Here is a 15,044-nt window from a genome sequence, read left to right as displayed (position 1 = left end):
CCCCATTAGAAGTTGTGCTGGCCAGCAGCGGGGGGGAGGAGCCCAAAGGAGCATGGGATTGCTGTACTCAGGTCCCATCACCCTCTACTTTCTCTCCCCCTGTTCCAGTGTGTCCTTTTGTTTCCATCTCCAAACCTGAGCGGTAAAGGATGGGGGGAAAGAGAAGTTTCTCATTGCACCAAGAAGCACTGCTTCCAGGGCTGAAGCTCTGAAAAACCTCTGCCACCTTCTCAGGCCTGGTTGCCCACAGCCCGGAAGCAATGCTGGCAGAGGGCAAGCCTTCTACTTGCGGCTTCTGGCAGCTGCACCACAGAGGTGGAAGCCTGGAGTTGGGCTCTGAAGGCTTAAGTTCTACCCTGACTTTTCCAGTGAGGATTTGAGTAGGCTCCACGTGGAAAGGCCCACAAAGCCACTATAACCCTTCAATTCCATAAATGGAGACGTGGGGCCAACAGAGGTAGGACCCTGCCTGCCCACTGCTGCTCCCTGGGAGGGGGCTGCCTGTGCAGACCAGGACACACAGCTTCCCAGCAGGAGAATTTCCCCTTTGATGCTAGGGTTCTCCGACCCACAGACAAGATGCCACAGTCCTCAGCTCTCTCCCCGATGCCCGCCTCCAAGAGTTGTCTCCCGGCCAGCCATGGAATCAGGACCTCTGCACAGGGCCACTGCTCTGGTCCACGAGGCCAGGCTCCCTCCTCTCTGTGCTGAGCTATGTTGGCTGGTGAGAGCAGCTCCACCCAAAGGGTCCTGGTTATGCGAGTCCTCTGTCCCTGGGAGGTGGAGGGGGCGATGCGGAGGAGCAGAGGGGCAAAGACAAGTGGGGACAACAGCAGCAGGGTCAGAAGAGGGTGGCAGCATCTCAGACCACAGCCGAGGAGGAGGATGGGGACGCCGAGGAGGCGGCCGAAGAGGACGCCGAGGACGGACTATTCCAGAACAACCAGCGCCGCTTGGGCTGCCGCTTCAGGTGCAGATAGTCCTCCTTCTCGCGCTCCTTCCGGGCCCGCTGGTAGTGGTCTTCCTCCTTCAGGTACCAGACGGGTGGCCACCGGTGTTTCTCGAAATACTGCTGGTTTTCTGGGGCAGAACGGCAGTAGGGCTGGGTGAGGAAGACGCAGGAGGAGGGGCAGAGGGACTCCCACCCCTGCCCCGCTGCCATGGAACATGCCTCTGGTCCTCCTAGGCCCACATGCCAACCCCTGGGGACCAGAAGTGGAAGCCCTGCCTTCACTGAGCCCCCAAAGAGAGTCAGTTGCCCAGGGAGTGGAGCCGATGGTCCACAATGGGGAAAGGCATTTCCACTTGCGTCTTTCTTCAAAGGCAGAGGGAAGATCCTATCAAGGCTTGGAGAATAAAGCAGGCTGCGACAAGGGATGAGGGAGAAATGGTGAGAAGAGCTGTGGGCAAGAAGATGCTCGGCCTGGCTGGGCTGACAGCAGGTGCAGCTGGCAGAGCTGAGGTTCTGAGAGGGGAGGTACGGGGGGTGGGGGTATGCAGGAGCTCAGATGGGAGGGAAGGCTAGGCTGAGGGGTTTGGACTTCTTCTAGAAGGTGTGGGGGCTCCACGAAAGTTTGGGACCAGGGAAGTGAGGCAGTTGGAGCTGTGCTTTAGAAAGAAAATGCTAGAAGGGTGACGAGGAGAGAGCAGGAGTGGGAGAACTGGTAGAGTACTAGGGAGGAGGGTCACAGCAAAGCAGACGGTGCCCAGTGAAGACCAACTGGGGGAGGCCAGCCACACCTCTCCCTGGATCCCATGAATCCTGGACCCCTGGATTCCTGTCAGGCCCCAGGACCTGAGACATCAATTAAGCAGAGACCAAGCTGCAGGGACCCCAGAGGATGCCCAGATCTGTGTTGTCCAAGCTGTGACTTGTGCCCATTCCCAGGTTATGAAATTAATGTCATGAGTCGTGAACAGTATTAAAAACAACTGATAAATTTTTCAATATGTGTACTCGGTCACAAGGTAAAATGTAATTCTTGATAAGCTAGAGGGGTGGAATGTGGGGATGGGAGGGAGGCTCAAGAGGCAGGGGATATATGTATAATTATGGCTGATTTGCATTGTTGTTTGGCAGAAACCAACCAACATTGTAAAAATTAACAAAAAAAAATGGATTTCTTATTGTGGAGTTTGATCCACAAACATCTAAAAAACACCACCTCTAGTCTGACTGTACCTGTGAAAAGCAGAAGCTCAGAGGGGCAGAGTGAATTGCCCACAGTCTCTGGCAGGCTGGGGCTGGGGGGCCGCCCTCCACACCAGCGCTTTTTCCAGGACCCCCTCCGCTGGGCTGGGTGCATGTTTGCAGGCTACTCCCCACCCACAGGGGTCTTTGGCAGCCTCTGGGCGCCCTGGGGTCAGGTCAGAGGCTTGGACCCAAGGAGAGGGAGGCGACAAATGCCGCTGGGGATGCTCACCTGGGGACATGGCCTTCATGTCTCGGGGGAACTTGCGACACACATTGTTGTAGTTGGTGCAGATGTGGTGAAGACACCAGTCAGCCAACTGGTACGCACAGTGGAACTGGGAACAGACAGGAGCATGTCTGTGCTGGGACCCCTGGGACAAGGTCTGCACACAGATGTCTACTTTTGCCTTCAGAGCCAGAGCTTTGGCGCAGGTGGCCAAAGGCCCTGAGTCACAAAGAACCCACCTCGAGTGGCAAGGCCACACAAAACCATGACGGAATGACATGGATTTGCTCCTTGGCCCCATCACCACCACCTCACCCGTGACCTGCCCCCAGCAGCCCCAGAAACCCAGAGTCCTATGAGGTGGCCTCCTACTGGGTCTGCCCTCCTCAGATCTGACCCCTCGTCCTCCATGCTGGGCCAGAGCAGCCTGCACTAAGGTGCTGACAACCGGGCTTAGAGAGCTGACCTCCCAGGCATATCTGCATTATTTTAACTTCAGAAACTAATCTTTACAATGTTTGGCACCCTGAGGGCTCGTAGGGGAGATTTTGCTTGCCTGTTCTAGGTGGCTCAGACAGTAAAGAATCTGCCCGCAATGCAGGACACCTGGGTTCAGTCCCTGGGTCAGCAGGATCCCCTTGAGGAGGAAATGGCAACCCACTTCAGTATTCTTGCCTGGAGAATCCCAGAGACAGAGGAGCCTGGCAGGCTAAAGTGCACGGGGTCGCAGAGAGCCAGACATGACTGAGCAACTGACACTGTCACTTGGGAAAATGGAGGAGGAAGTTCATCTTAGATGGAGAGTCCCCAGTGTGCCTTAAATGACCCCAGCCGGCAGCAACCACGTCTATACAGGGCTCTGGTTTCCCTCCCCGGCCCAACGGTTGCCTGAAGTCTCTGTCCCTTCCTGCCACAGCCAGCCTCTTCTCTTGGCATGTTGGGGTGAATCCTCTGGCCTGCAGGATAAGATGGGTCTGCCCACTGGGGGAACCAAGTCTGTCAATGGGTTTCCTTCCTACCCACCACCTCCCAAACCCTCCCCATTTGCTGCCAACAGGCAGAGCCCAGAGCTGAGAATGTTGCAGAGATTCCTTCCCTGTCATCCTACCTGAGCCAGTTCCAGGAACACAAGGACGTCCCCGTCGATGTCCACCATCATCTGGGTTGCTTCCATCAGCCCAGTCACTGTGTACTGCTCTGTGACACACACACAGCCAGGAACAGGCTGAAGAACCACAGGAGTGGACAGGCACTTCTTTATCCCCTCCCCGACCCCAGCAGGGGCCCACAGCAGGGCAAAGAGAGGTCCGGGGCAAGTCCCAACAGGCCAGGAAAGGCCATAGGAGATTTAAGTCTGCTCCTACCAGTGAGGAAACCAGGATTGGAGCAAGACTTTCCCACTGGAGATGAGGTGGGAAGTGAAGGCGGAGACTAGAATAACCTATGAAGCTTTTTAAGCTACATATGTTGCAGCAAGGAGTTATACAGGTGGGGTGAAAGCCCCCACCCCTGAGAATCAGCCATTGATACTGATGGGAGAGGGTATTAAATCTCAAATTTGCTAAGAACTATAGATTAGAACTAAGGATTAAATCAAGTTGTTCATTTTAATTTAAATTTTGTAACAAATTGTGTACTAACCTTGCATTTCATGTTAAGACCTTTCTAGGGAAGAAGTAAACACTTTGAGTTCTGAATTTTAACTGTGTCAGTATAAACTGATAAAGTATTTTATCTTTAAAAGTAATATGTCTCAGCTGAGTCCATGGGAAAAGACCTAGATACAACAGCCATCCCAATAGCAAAAGCATTGCTAATGCAAATACTGTAGCCTTGAAATCCCATTTCCAACTACAGGAAGCCAAGACTTCTTAGAGAAATGGCTGATACGGGTATGGGGCAGGAAATGTACACAATGAACCTGGCACATCTTGTCATTCCAGAGCATCGAAAGCTCTTCTAGAGACTCTGCAGCCAACTTGAGAAGACTTCTACAGGTTAAAGGAACAGCAGAGTATCTGAGTTTCCATAAATCTAATTGCAATTATTTAAAACCGATAGCTGAAATCAAGATTGCCGGGAGAAACATCAGTAACCTCAGATATGCAGAGGGCACCATCTTTATGGCAGAAAGCGAAGAACTAAAGAACCTCTTGATGAAAGTGAAAGAGGAAAGTGAAAAAGTTGGCTTAAAACTCAACATTCAGAAAACTAAGATCATGGCATCCAGTCCCATCACTTCATGGCAAATAGATGGGGAAACAATGGAAATACTGAGAGACTTTATTTTGGGGGGCTCCAAAATCACTGCAGATAGTGACTGATGCCGTGAAATTAAAAGATGTTTGCTCCTTGAAAGAAAAGCTATGACCAACCTAGACAGCATATTAAAAAGCAGAGACATTACTCTACCAACAAAAGTCCATCTAGTCAAAGCTATGGTTTTTCCAGTAGTCATGTATGGATGTGAGAGTTGGACTATAAAGAAGGCTGAGTGCTAAAGAATTGATGCTTTTCAATTGTGGTGTTGGAGAAGACTCTTGAGAGTCCCCTGGACTGCAAGGAGATCCAACCAGTCAATCTTAAAGGAAATCAGTCCTGAATATTCATTGGAAGGACGGATGCTGAATCTGAGACTCCAATACTTTGGCCACCTGATGTGAAGAACCGACTCATTTGAAAAGATCCTGATGCTGGGAAAGATTGAAGGCAGGAGAAGGGGACGACAGAGGACAAGATGGGTGGATGACATCACTGACGTGATGGACATGAGTTTGAGTAGGCTTCAGAAGTTGGTGATGGACAGGGATGCCTGGCATGCTGCAGTCCATAGGGTCACAAAGAGTTGAACACGACTGAGCAACTGACCTGAACTAAAAACCAATAGAGTATGTTCAAGTCCAAAAATTCATAATCACATGTAATATTAATAACAAAAAATCAACTGGTCACTCTCAAAAGATGATAGCAAACAAATGTGTGTCTTGAAAACTGGTAAACAGGGACTTCCCTGATGGTCCAGTGGCCAAAACTCTACACTTCCAATGCAGGGGACCAGGTTCAACCCCTGGAAAGGGAGCTAGATCCCACATGCCGCAACTAAAGATCCTTCATGGCACCACTAAGACTCCACTGCAGCCAAATAAGTACATAAATATAAGAGAAAAGAAAAACAACTGGTGAATTAAAATACCACATATTCACCTGCCTTTCCTACATGAACTATTCTACTGGGAAATCAAACCATAGGTGAGGGAAAGTTTCCCTCCTTTTGAAAGTATTCTAACAGATTAAAAAAAAAAAAAAAAGACCGAACTGGAATATTACCATTTCACAACACTTAATAAATGAATGGATCCAGGCAATAAAATTCAAAGGCTGCTAACACCACAAAAAGCGAGAAAAGCAGATGATCTATGTTTCTTGATGAAAAACAGAAACAGCCTACAAAATGTAGTCTCACCAAAAGAAGACTGGATCTAATCTAGCCTCTAGACCTGAAGGCCAGTTGATAAGACGGAAACATGGTGGACTACAGAAAGGCGATCAGTAAAAAAATCTAGGTTCCCTGGATCAGAGGGTTTTTCCAACATATCCCAAGGGAAAGTTCTGTTTTTGTTTTTAACAGACAAGGAACTTACAGATTAAAAAAACCTTAAAAGATATATAAAAAATAAAATCATGCTATAGTGTTTCAGGATGCACACTTGGATGATATAACTATGAAGAAGAGTAAGGAAGAGCAGTTATAAAATCTTAGAGCAATAGGCAGAACGGTTACTTCGGGGTGGGGAGGGCCTATGGTTGAGAGGGACAGACTGGGGGCTCTGGTGTGGCGAGCAAGGGCCACTTGGTTTGTAATAATTTATCAAGATGAAAACATATTACATGTTTTTTGTGCCATATTTAACATTTTAAAAATTAAGCTTAAATTAATAACTTCATAGTAAGCTTATATCACAAAACATGTCACTTATTATACAACACTTGGCATTTTCCACTGTTTCTTTACACGGTACATAGAAACATATTTTTTAAATATGTTTTTTAGCAATTATGAAGCATTTCCCAGGAAAGGCCATTCAATGTTATTTTCTATAAGCCTTTCCATGCAGCAGTGAGAGGTAACATTATTAATGGCTACCTTGCAAAAGCCATCCACGTGTGCTTAACCAGTGTGCCTGTTTGACTTGTCTCTGATTGCTTGCTATGATGAAACAAACTTAAAGAAACACCTGAATACATTTTTTTTTCATTTGGGCCATTTCTGTGTAGCAAATCTTTCAAAAGTTATTTAGTCTAAGAGTTTTGGACTATTTTCTGTGTTCTGGGAATGCTGTACCACTTTTTCAAATTGTTGTAGCTGTGATCTTATTTATTTTTTATTTATTTATTGGTTGAACCACTCAGCATGCAGGATCTTAGTTCCCTGACCAGGGATCGAACCCGTGCCCCCTGCAGTGGAAGTGCAGCCTTAACCACCAGACCACCAGGGAATTCTGCAGTTGAAATCTTTAGAAGCCTCTTACTCCCTGCCCTAAAGCCCTCAGTGTCCCCTGGCCTGCCTCTGCAGGCTCAGCTCTTAACATTTGATTCTGGTCAATCATTTCCACCTCTTCCAGGGACCAAGCACCACCTTTCAATTCATTTCTCATCATAGGATCGCTGCTTCCCTCATAGCCAAGTCCCAATCTTGATCATCTGCCGAGGGCCACAGCAGCTCTGACACCAGGTCCTTCCCTGAACCTCAACTCAGTATCTGAGGCCTTGCTCTCTGCCGCCGACCCGCCCAAGGACATTAACCTGGACATCAATGCCAGTACAGGTACCAACACCAACATCAATGGAACGCACATGCCGACTCCAGCTCAGGAGCACCACCTGTCGGCGGGCACCACAGGCTCCACATGACTTCTCATCTGCACTGCACCATCTGTCCTCCTGCCCTGGCACCCCAAGCGCTGCTCCTTGGTCTCCCTCCTGTCCAAGTCCCTGCTCCACCCAAGCCTCTGGGGTTGGTCCATCCTGAAACCTGAGCTCTAGCCCACAGGATCTTCCAGGAATCAAAGAATTAGGAGTGACCAACAATTAGGTCAATATTTACTGTGTTTCTAGAAGAAAGAGAAAGGGAAGGTGGAAGAGAAGAAGGAAATGAGAAAGGGGAAGAAAAACGAAAGGAAGAAGGAAGAGATGCAAGGGTAGGAATGAGTAATGGTGTTCTGTTCTTTTTGGCTTCTTAAGCTTGCCTGAGTGTGGCCAAGCTTGGAACCTCGAGCCCTGGCATCTACTGGTGCCCACTTGCTGCACAGCAATAACCTCCAGAGAGACCTATAAGGTGACCCCACCAAGCATGCCTCTCACACATTTCCTTACATCCACGTCCTCACCGCAACCCCAATACGCACCGATGTATCTCACGCTATGTAAATGTATCCCCTTGGTGCTGGTGGCCTGTCCCCAAGGAGGAGACAGGTGAGAGAAGAAATCACGACTCCCAGGGGGTCCCCTGACTCCTCCTCTTCCCTGGAGGCCCCTCCCATGGGCTTAGCTACCTGTGAGGGCGACCAAGTGTGGCAGGCAGAGGTGGATGGCCAGGATGATGAGTTTCATGTCGTCCAGGTCGGGGCTGGAGGTGAACATGCCAGTGTACAGGTACTCCAGCACAGCCCGCATGCAGCTCTTGCTTGTGTAAGGAAATACCACCTGCGGGTGGGAAGGAATGGAGCAGGCTGCAGCAAGGTCCAGCTTTAGGGAAAGAGCAGCAGTTCTGAAGAACTCAGAAGGCCCTGGCCTGGACAGCTGGTCTCCCATAGACAGGCTGCCACCCCTCTGCGGTCCCTGGACCTGCTCAGAACCCCTCCTTCCCCAAAGGCTAATCTCCCACACCAACAGCCTGCAATGAACCCATCTGCTGAGCACCTGTGAGCAGGGCTCCAACAGCTTTTAAAAGGACCTGGACTCACGTTAGCATCTTTCTGGTTTGGAGGAAGCATGAAGGAGTCCTTCATGTCACCTGCACCTGGCCCCACTCTATCCTTCAGGGAGCAGTGCAAGTGGGATGTGGATGAACGGAGCGAACACCAGCTGGTCTCTCTGGGCTGCTTGAAGCTACAGCTCTGGGCCTCTGGGATCTCTCCAGAGCGGGACCAACACAAAAACTGCTTTCTCATCAGCCGCCAGCCTCTCCAGGCTGCACTGGGAATTGGCTGGAACTTTACAGCTGCTTCTGTGACTCTGGAGAGTTCCCATCTCACACGTTGCACATCTCAACCCACTCATGCTTCAGGGAGCAGAGACAACTCAAATCTCGAACTCTCCTCTTCACCTCCCAGAAGGACTCCCTTTCCAGTGTGTGCTAAGTCGCTTAAGTCATGTCCGACTCTGTGCGACCCTATGGACTGTAGCTCGCCAGGCTCCTCTTTCCATGGGATTCTCCAGGTAAGAATACTGGAAAGGGGTGCCCTTCCCTCCTCCAAAGGATCTTCCTGACTCAGAAATCTTAGGAAATGCCTTCTCTGGGTTATAGGATGCTATACTCTAACATTCTTTGTTCAGCTTTTCAGTGCTTGCTGAGCACTGACTAAGGGACCAGAGCTGAGAAGGGTACTCAGCAGAAATAAAAAACCTCATCCGCATACTCAAGGGAAACCTCAGATCAGCTGGAGTAACTTGGTGTGGACCCTTAGAACTTCAAGTAGATTCACAAAGGAGGACACTGTTAACTACAAGGCTGAGGGATGGACAGTCAGTGTCACAGTTCAGAGAAGGATAGAAAGGAGGTCAGACTTGAACCCCAGTCTTGATTTGGCTAGAACTCCCACTGACTCCTGATGTTTCCTCTAAGTAATTTTCTACCCACTGACTCCCACCCTACACCTTGACTATAAACTCCACTTGATCATGCTCAGTTAAGAATTAAAACCAGTTCTATACTGAGGTCTCTTTTCCCCTATTGCAATAGTTTCTGAATAAAAATCTGTTCTTACTGCTTTAAGAAAAAAGTTTTTTCTCAACTATAGAGCTAGGATGTGACCATAATTGCCCATCTTGGTATACTGCAAAGTCCTTGGCTATAGGAGCCATCTCATAAACTTCTCTTGGGCCCATCACTTGGTGGTTTGTACAGAGTCAAGGCTGAAGGAAGTACTGTGAAGTGACAGATGCCTCAGACGGAAAGGGAGTAAGCCTCTCTCCCTCCCAGCCGTTTCCATCCTAGCCTTAGCTCCCTGGTGGAACTCTCCACAAATGGCCCCCCAAACATGGCAGCCATCCAGTCACAGCTAGAAATCAGCAGGGGCTTGTGGGCACTGATGGTGCCATCATCCAGGATGAAGGTCACATCTGTTGGGTGAGAGAAGATGCATCACGTGTGGATGGGGTGAAAGAATATGGGACAACCAACCCCACAGGTCGACACTGCTCCCAGATGACTGCTTCCTCCTGAAGCCACAGTCTGTGAGCACCACATGACCCAATCTCAAGCTGGGGGCTCTAGGTTTCAGGAGCAGAGCCGCGGTATCTCCAGGACATCAGTGGCTGAGATGACTCAGAATGCTACTCGGACCAACCCAGATTCTGCAGAAGGCTCCTGGAGGGAAGTCCCCTGCCTTTGGGACACCAGCTCCTAAAGCCTGTTTCATACCTGAGAAGGTGCCTTTGGCCAAGCACTCCTTAACCCGGTTTGTTCGGCGGACATGGAAGGCCTTGGTGATCTCCTGGTTCGTGAAGGCCTTGTTGTTGAGGATGTTGGCCACCATCATGAGCAGATCAAAGACCTCAAGCAGCTCAGCGATGTGGGCGATGTGCATGAGGTCTCGCTCATTCTCGTCCAGCTCCCCCGTGTACAGGTACTTGAGAACAGCCCGGAACGGCCCTGGCTGGAGTTGTCCATTTTCACCACCACCATCAGCTGGGATTTATAAGTCAGTGGGTCTTCTGTCATCTCTTCCTGGATGCTCACAAAAGCTCGGCTCCAGGAAGACAGCACTCGACCCCGCCCAGGCAGGTACCCTGTCCCATTGCCCCGTAAGATCCCATCCCTGGTGGATGCCTGGAGCCCAGCGGGCCTAGAGCCCCCACCCTCCTCCACACTCTCACACACGTCAAAGCTGGCTGCCTGGAGCAGGAAGTCCCGGCCATGGTGGTGGTGGTGGTGGTGATGGTGGTGGTGTTGATCAGGGTGACCCCGGTGGTCCTCTGAGCAGGGACCCCCTGACCCTGAGGCTCCCGCCAGCTCCCCCTCACTCAGGTCCATGAGGACAGGTCGTAGAACTTGGAGGAGGATGTGGAGAGGTAGATCTTATGGGCGAAGATGCGCACCCGCTCCTGAAGCACAAGGATGACGTCTGCACACAGCGGGTCCTCCAGGAGGTGGGCAGGGCACTCCTCGCTGCTGGAGGGGGGGTCGGGCACCACAATGAGCGGGGGCGGCAGCTTGGGGGGCAGGAAAGGCGCCTGCAGCAGGGGCCGCTGCACATTGCGGAGGTGGGACTTCCAGAACTGCAGGTGCTGGTGGGAGATAAGCGCTGCCTGGATGGCGTTGTCGAAGACATCCTTGATACTGAACTGCACCACCACGCTCAACTCGTAGTAGGGGATACCCAGCTCCTTGGCCACCTCTCGGCCCTTCTCCGGGGGAAGGATCTCATTGGGCTTGATGGGCCTGGCACGTTCAAGAAGGGAAGCCAAATTCATGTCGGTGGTGGAGGGGTGGGGGGCAGGGAGATGCATTCCCCAATCCTGTGTGTTTGTCACCTGACTGGGGGAGTCCCTGCTGAGGATCTGGGTCTAAGCCCCATTCCTGCCCTGCTCATTTCCACTCCCTTTCTCCTCTGTTTGGCCAGATCCTACCATTCTTTCAAGGCTCACTTGTAATCCCTTCTTCTTCCAGGAAGCCCTCCATTATCTATGGTAGGCCTGGGTGATCTCCCTGGCTCAGAGTAGTGGGAGGGCTGACTACCTCTCTGGCAATTAGCATGCCGGTTTTTAACATATTCACCTATCCAGTTCGTCTCCCAGCAAGACTATAAGCTCCTTTCATACAAAGATTACCTCTCCTTCTCCTTCTCTCCTCATGATGCTTAGCCCAGTATTGCCCACTCAGTGTGTAATGGATGGATGGATGGATGGATGAAAGAATGACCATTCTTACTGGCCCCCTATGTGAGTCTGCTTCAAATGGAGGGAGAGAAGTGAGGCTCTGTGCATTCTCTCAGGGCTGAGCAGGGAGTTGAGAGACACACAACTTCCCCCCACCCCCTCTTCCCCTTCCCCATCTGCCACCTTTCCCTCCCTAGGCACCAGGACTCCCTACCTAGCCAAGGGTCTCCTGGCCCTATTGACAGCGTAATTGGTCAGCATAACGCAGGTCCAGCTGGCAGCCCACCAAGATGACAGGTGCTCGGGGGCAGAAGTGCTTGATTTCTGGGTGCCACATGGTCTTGACATGGTGGAGGGAGTTGGGGTTGGCAATGGAGAAGCACAGAACCACCACATCAGATCTGGGGTGGGAGAGAGTGAGGTTATAGGCAGAAAAAGCTAGTGATAGGTTCCCTGCTGCTGGAACAAGGGAGAACACATACCCAATGGCACCCCTACACTGCAGTCCCACAACTGTCATATGGATCGGCTCACGTGATCTCCCCCAAAACATTTAATCATAGCACTTCCTATTTCTGTACCCCCAAGTTAGCACTGGAGAGCTTTCAAAGACTCTTGGGTTGACCTCACAGCTCTCTTGAGATTTAGACATGACCGCTTTTACCATCTCATCTGAACAGCCTTCCTAATTGGTCAAAGTCCCAGTGTTACTGGTTAACAGGGGAGAACTGAAACCAGGCCGCCTGACTGCAAAGCCGGCTCCCTGCCCAGCCCAGGCTGCCTTCCCGTCAAGGGTCTCCCAGGGCTGTTTTCTCCACTCCTTCCTCCCAGTTTCACAGAGTGAAACTCCTTCCACTCAGTTTCACAGAGTGTCCTCATACCTCAGGGAAAAACCCCATCCACCTGGCTCCCTGAGGCAGCGGGGGCCTTCCCTACCTCCCATAAGCAAAGCGACGGTCTTTGTGGTGGTCTCCGAAGGTATCCCAGAGGCGAAGAGACACGCTCACATCGTCCACCATGTCTCGGGAATGTTCTAGCACCTGGTGGGGGTGGGAGGGGGCGGGGTGGGACAGGGAGAGGGGAAAGAAGCGAAGGCAATGGTTCCTGGGGGCCCTGCATGCCGAGTCGGGGTGGGGTCAGCTCACTCCTGGGTCCCACAGCATGGGGGCTGGAGGGACAACTAGTGTCTCCCTCTGTGTGTCCTAGAACACCTGAGTCCCCTAACAAGAGCTGGCCAGGACAGAAGAGACTCCAGAGGGCAGACCATCACGGGAGTGATGCAATCTCCCAAGGAGCCCATCCTTGTTCCCAGCTGTACCTGCCAATCAGATGTTTCCCAGCCTTGGGTCTTCTGGTATCATTAGCCAGCAGTTTCTTTTCTCCCGGCAGCTCTCATCTCTCCAAAGCACCACCCCTTTCCCAGCTCCAAGGCTTCCCATTACCGGGGGCTATGTTACACAAGATGCCCCAGGCTTCTGCTCAGACAAACACAAAGGGCTGGGGACCCCTCCCCTGGAGTGGGCTCCCCTCAGGCCTCTCCCAGGGATCTGTGCTCTTCAGCTGCCTCTACTCAACCTTTAAAGGGCTTCCGTGAGCTTAGCATAGGGCCCCTCTGGAGAGATCCCTGGGGAAGAAGCCCAGATGAGTGAGGCCATAGACTTACAACCTTACCTCTTGGCATACCCGATACTGGTCAATGGTCCAAACCGTGGGCACGTGGGTGGCAAGCAGCTGGTACTGGGTGAGGGTGGCATTGCAGGCCCGGGCACAGATAAGCCTGGTCTTGCCCACAGCGTTGTCCCCCACCACCACGCACTTGATGGTCTCTACGTTTGGCCTTTCATAATCCATGTCAGAATCCATTAATTGGGACCTGAGGGAGAGAAGAGAAGCAGTCAAGACAACTTCGCACACCAGCCCCTGAGGGCCAGGGCCAGCAGCTCTTCTCTGCCGGGGCTGCCCCCTCTCTGAGCATTTGAGCAGAGAGGAGGACAAGGGAGTGGGTAGCTTTCCGGGCACAGGCTCCACAGGGGCCTGAGGAGACAGGAGTCCCTTCAGGCTGAGAGGCACAGCTCCACTGGGTGAATCTCCACTGGTCTTCCTCCTGTTGTCTCCATCCTCCAGCAGCAGGGCTTCTGGTTGGGGAATGCCAGAGAGAGATCCTAAGGCGGAGTCTGCTTGGGGGCTGGTCCCCACTCTCCTGGGAAGAGAGGTGTCTGCCTAGGCAGCTCATTTATCATCTGCTCTCCTCCTCCAGCTTTGTCTTAATTTTATTTCCTCTTCAGGTCCCACTCCAGCTCATAGCTACACCCCTTCCCCACAGTATATGGTGATGTATTTTACAACTTAGAAAAATTCTGTATCCCTAAAACACGTAGTGTTTCTTTTGTGGAAAAAATATTTATGAGTGAGATTGTATGATATTGTGGCAGGAGGTTGGGTGGAGGACAGTAGAGAAGTACCAGTGAGTATAAATTTCATATTTTGTACCCAGCACATAGCTCAACACTTAGATATTGTTCAATTAAAAAAGAAAGAAAGAAATCACCTAGACCTGTATTCTGGTTTCATCTCTATTAGTAAAGAGCTACATGCACTCAGAGAGGCAGGTTTCCTCTCAGATTCCTCCTCTGTGAAGTAAAGGTTTCTACATTATGATCTTGAGTTTTTTTCCTAGCTCCTGCTTTCTGATTTTAAATGTAGTATCTCCTGTAAATGTGTGATTGCAGAAATCCTCTGGTTCTGGGGAGTCTGAAGAACAGAGTGTCACCTAAACATCCATGTGTCATGGCTGTGAGATTCCTATACTGATGCCCCAATATGTTTTTGGCCAGATACTAAAGCAGCCTAACTTCAGCCATGAAGTACAAACATTGCAGATATTTCAAACACTGCAATGCCTCTGTGATGCACAATGCCCCATGTCATTTCTCCTGCTTATTGGCAATGCCTCATCATTGTTGTATAAATATGCATACCCTGTTGCATTCCTCATTTATTTCTAGTTCTCATCCCTATGATTTACAGCCATTAGGACTTGGCGAAAAGAGGAATGAGAAGGAAAATACATTATTCTTAGCTTGTGAGGTTTACTAAAAGATTCTTACTCCTTGGAAGGAAAGTTATGACCAACCTAGACAGTGTATTAAAAAGCAGAGACATTACTTTGCCAACAAAGGTCCGTCTAGTCAAGGCTATGGTTATTCCAGTGGTCATGTATGGATGTGAGAGTTGGACTATAAAGAAAGCTGAGCGCCGAAGAATTGATGCTTTGAACTGTGGTGTTGGAGAAGACTCTTGAGAGTCCCATGGATTGCAAGGGGATCCAACCAGTCCATCCTAAAGGAGATCAATCCTGGGTGTTCATTGGAAGGATATTGAAGCTGAAACTCCAACACTTTGGCCACCTCATGCGAAGAACTGACTCATCTGAAAAGACCCTGATGCTTGAAAAGATTGAGGGCAGGAGGAGAAGGGGACAACAGAGGATGAGATGGTTGGATGGCATCACCGACTCAATGGACA

General features: G+C 50.6%; 1 pseudogene across 1 annotated transcript; it reads right to left on the bottom strand.

The window, feature by feature from the left end:
- Window positions 1–531: 531 nt before the first annotated feature.
- LOC147367343 (rho-related BTB domain-containing protein 2-like) lies at window positions 532–13,397 on the bottom strand (annotated as a pseudogene). Its single transcript, XR_015170031.1, has 9 exons — window positions 13,191–13,397; window positions 12,456–12,559; window positions 11,734–11,920; window positions 10,063–11,082; window positions 9,645–9,761; window positions 7,973–8,125; window positions 3,529–3,617; window positions 2,424–2,529; window positions 532–1,080 (listed from the first exon to the last, which is right to left on the bottom strand). The product of XR_015170031.1 is annotated as a rho-related BTB domain-containing protein 2-like (transcript).
- Between the last annotated feature and the right edge of the window lie 1,647 nt (window positions 13,398–15,044).

Source organism: Bos grunniens, chromosome 8 (genome assembly GCF_055505025.1).
Source record: "Bos grunniens cultivar Pamir isolate PY7600 chromosome 8, Bosgru_T2T1.0, whole genome shotgun sequence".
Taxonomy (NCBI): domain Eukaryota; kingdom Metazoa; phylum Chordata; class Mammalia; order Artiodactyla; family Bovidae; genus Bos; species Bos grunniens.
This window is presented reverse-complemented; position numbering and strand designations above follow the sequence as displayed.